Source organism: Euprymna scolopes, chromosome 23, assembly GCF_053919585.1.
Source record: "Euprymna scolopes isolate OS-2025 chromosome 23, ASM5391958v1, whole genome shotgun sequence".
Lineage (NCBI taxonomy): Eukaryota > Metazoa > Mollusca > Cephalopoda > Sepiida > Sepiolidae > Euprymna > Euprymna scolopes.
Window position 1 is genome coordinate 59843254 of NC_136504.1, and position 4741 is coordinate 59847994.

The following is a 4741-nucleotide window of genomic DNA, read 5'->3' on the forward strand; positions in this document are numbered from 1 at the left end:
TGAGGAGGGCGGCTAGTCTCCCTGAAGGATTAAAAACAAGACCTTCCAAAGGGCGAATTAACTCTTTTTCTGGGTCAATGGCCAACTAGCACCGTGTATGTGTGTATTGGGGTGGAGAGGGCTCCCGTAAGCCGTGGTGAAGGCAACCTTTCTAGGAGAAGCAAATCTCTGATTTAAAAAACCATAAAGCGGAAGACCATTACCCGCATTAAGCTGGTCTGCAGTTTAATTTGTTGCTGGCTATCTTGCTCTTGCTTGTTGCTGGATCTCAACATTTTGAACCGAGAGAGAGATTTAGCTGTCGTACAAAGCTAAGACTCTGTAACATCATCTTTGTATAGATACTCCCTCAGGCATTTGGGCTCATGGATTTTAAATTTCTGAGGGAGTGGCACTCGTCTGACAAGACATTGCAATCATCATGTATGCATGTATGTATGTATGTATGTGTGCCTAAAACTTTTGGCAAAGGCGCCGGATTTTACCAAGATCGGTATCATTTTGAAGTTCGACCTTTCATACGACAAATATCGAAAAATTGGCTAAAAACATTAATATCTTCACCTTCAACTAGGCAATTTTCTACAGTGAGGGGAGGAGGTTGCTTTTTTCGCCGATATTTTAGAAAGTTATCCTCTCCTTTCGATTGTCTAGCCTTAATTTAAACATGAGTCACTTCAGGTTTGGTGGTGGTCGTAACCGCAAAGACGTCAGGGTTTTTTTCCCGTTCTTTTCTTCCTTCGCGGTAGGGGTTCGAGCCTGCCTTCCTACTACCACTTTTTTTTTTTGCTCAACATACACATCCAAAAACCCGGGCAACGCCGGGCTTAAATGCTAGTATGTATATATATATATATAATTCTATGTATTTACATTAAATGTTATAAAAAGATATATATTATGTATCAATTGTAAGTATTTAGTATTTACTTTAACAGCATTCAATACGTGAGTAGAGCTAGGTAGTAAATTATGAAAATATATTGACAGAAATTTAGCTACACAGAAGCTTCGTTGTTTTATCTCCGTAAGGCAACATCAAGCTATTTGTTTTAGTCTGGCGATTTCCCGCAGAGATGAAATGTGAAAAGCTTTTATGTAGATTAAATGTCATAAATATATTTTCATAACTTAATACACACATATATGTGCCTGTTGAATATAATATAATACAACGTTTCTGATTTTTTTTAGATGAGGATTAATTATACGTATTCTTTCGTATCTTCGGATTACTGTTCTCATATTGAGTGCTATTTTCACAACGTTTCGGTCAATGTAACCTCCGACCTTCTTCAAGTCTATCTTGTCGACCAAGAGAGTTTATGCATAACAATGGCTTCCTGCAGTTGAAAAAGCCGTCGAAGGAAATGTATAAACCATCCCAATTTATTCTTTTACATATGTGGCCTCTACAACCTGACAAATATGCAGCGAAATATTACGACAGAAAATGTGTATAATGCTTAGTCAATTCCCTCTTGGTCATAAAAATAAAGACTTTCAGTTTGCAATTTATGTAAGAGTCACCTCACTGATTGGTTTCATGACAAACGCCCATCTGGCTTGAAGTTTAGTGTGCTTATGACCTGGAGGAAGCCAAGCAATCATTTGGAGGAATGTTATTTTTGTCTTAGCAACATCAAAAGATTGACAGCAAAAATAAAGGCAAAAGTCGCAATTCAGACTGTCAGTTTCTATGCCCCAGAAGACTTCAGCCCTGGTTACGCATGGGACATTGTCTAAACGGATACAGACTCATCAGCTACAGGTTAATTAGAAGCTGAACATGTCCTGCATTTGTTTACTCAATCAGCCCTTAATGACTTGATCAGAGACCTGGATTTGTCTAAAGATAAATCAGAGTTTTTAGCTTCAAGACTCAAGTAGCAAAATCTGTTGCAGGAAGGTGTCTGTATTACATTTGCCAGAAAGAGACGCAATAATGTTTCAGACTTCTTTTCCATGAAAAGATCATTGTATTAGTCATGATACTGAAGGTTGTCATGATGCACACGAGAACTACGGAGCCATATGATTCTAGATGCTGGGGATTCTTTATAGACTCAGGTAAAGACAGCATGAAAACAATTCTGCTTCACAATGGAAACTGGCTACCTTCCACCCCCTTAGCTCATGGTGAAAAAATGTCAATGACTTATGATACCATGAAAACCTTTCTGTCGGAACCGAATTATTCTAAGCATTACTGGAGCATTTGTGGAGATTTAAAAGTAATAGAATTGTTGTTTGTCTTGTTTGTGATACGAAGCATGTGCTTTCTTTGCCTCTGGGATAGTAGAGCAGATGTGCAACACTACATCAAGAAAAATTGGTCCGTGAGACCAAAACCTACTGTTCGGAAGGTACAATTGCTGCTGTCTCCCTCTTGTAACCCCCCACCCCCAAATTTTCTACTAACTGTCCACTTAAAGTTAGGACTCATCAAAAACTTCATCAAAGCCATGGATAAAACATTTAGGTTTCAATACATTCTTTAAAAATTAGTAAGCATTGTGGTTCTGAGGCTAAATTGAAGGAAAGTGTATTGAATGTACTTCAGACACATATGCTTGTTGAAGATGACGCTTTTGGAGATCACTTAAATGTTCAAGAGAAAATATGGCGATCATTCATAGAGGTATGCAAAAAGTTTCTGGGAAGTATGCGATCAGCTAATTGCAAGGATATCGTAGCGATATGTTGAAGCAATTTAATAAACATAGAGCCCAAATGTCAAAAGCTACATTTCCTCCATTCCCACCTTATTTCTTCCCTAACAACATGGGAAATGTCAGTGACAAACACAAGATATATAAGTACTATTGGGAACAAGTACCAAGGGAAGTTCAGCCCAAACATGTTGGAGTTTGCAAAGGAAATATGAAGATACTACAGGCAGAAGACGAAAGAGCAAGGTCCCGAAACATTTTTAAAAACATTATTTCTGCTCGCCAAATACTGTCTTTTCAATATTTATTATAATAAAATAATGTTTCGTAGTATTTTCGTATTTTTATTCAACTAGTATTCATCTTTGAATATGTCGGGAACCATTTTTGAATAAATTAGATTTGAAAAAACTCCATGTTTTTATAATGAGTCATATTGTTGGAGAATAGCCGAGTAGAGCAGTAATCTATCTATCTATCTATCTGTCTATCTATCTATCTATCTATCTATCTATCTATCTATCTATCTATATATCTGTCTAACTATCCATCTATCCATCTATCCATCTATCTATCTATCTATCTATCTGTCTGTCTGTCTGTCTATCTATCTATCTATCTATCTATCTATCTATCTATCTATCTGATGATGGGCGGACAACATAGATTTGAAGTCATGTTTTGACAGGTTATCAAACTTGTCAAATTTTGTGACCTGGTCAGTTTGCACTGGAATGTAACTGAACAGGTGACCGGACGTGACGTGTCGTATGGCACGTGTTCTGGTTTGCACAAGCTTCATTGATAGGAGATGTCAAAGGAACAAAATGGGCTAAAATGGGTCTCCCCATGATGGGGGAAGTCTCAGAATGGAGACGTAGAAGTACCACCCCAAGCCAAGATCGTTGATCACTCCTCTGCTGTAACGAAATGCCTGAAAGTGAATAAAAAATATATTAAAAAAATCATTTGTCTTGGGTTCGTTCTGAAGCGTCTTTGTTACAACAGGTTCCAGCTCCCCCAAAGATGATTCACGAATCTCCCAAGTAAGTCTAAAAGACAGAGGCGGCCAACAGCAGAAACAGGTATGTTGTCATCTTCTATAATATCAATCTCACCTGTCTGTTTAAATGTATGCATGTATGTATGTATGTATGTATGTATGTCTGCCTAAAACTTTCAACAGAGGCGAGGTATTTTCACGAGATCGATATAATTTTGAAGCTCAACCTTTCGGATTACAAATATCGAAAAAATTGGCTCAAGACATTAATTCCTTAACCCTCAACTGGGCACTTTTCTACAGAGAGGGGTCGCTTTTTCCGCCGATATTTTCGAAAGTCATCGCCTCTTTTCGATTGTCTAGCTTTAATTTAAACCTACGTCACTTCCGGTTTGGCGATGGGTGCAAAACACGTCACGTTTTTTTTTTCAGGTTCTTTTCCTCCTTCTCGGTACGGGTTCGAACCTGTCTGCCTAATACCACTTGAAAAAATAGATTTTCGGCTCAACAAACACCTCCAAACGCCCAGGCAACGCCGAGAACCCAGACTAGTGTGTTATATAATCTAACACGAACGGATTAACACTTAGATGAATCACGGGCCACAAAAATAAACATTTAGAACAAGTACAGCAGTCTGTTACACAGCAGATACAACGTACGTATGTTACATGGTAAGGGCTGTCCCCTTTTCATGTAAGTAAAAAAATAGGGAATTAGTTAAATGTAAATATGAAATAGGATAGTGAAGGATTCGAACTTGCGAAGCTAGATTTGGAATTGAAAATTCCAATCATAAGTTAAAATAAATACAGAATGCTATTGAAATAAAGAATGTGGAATTGCAATTGCTTAGCTTACATATCTGTATATGGAAAAGGAATGTAATAATGAAATTTGTTTCTGTGAAAATTAAAATAAGGAATTTAATCGTCAATTGAAATTTTAAACATATTTTGTAAAGAGGTTATTTGAAAAATAGGTTACTGAACTCGGGGTCATGTCAAGTTTGGCAACGTGACGCATGCCATTCAACCTGCTTTATGAGCACATGTTTAATCATGCG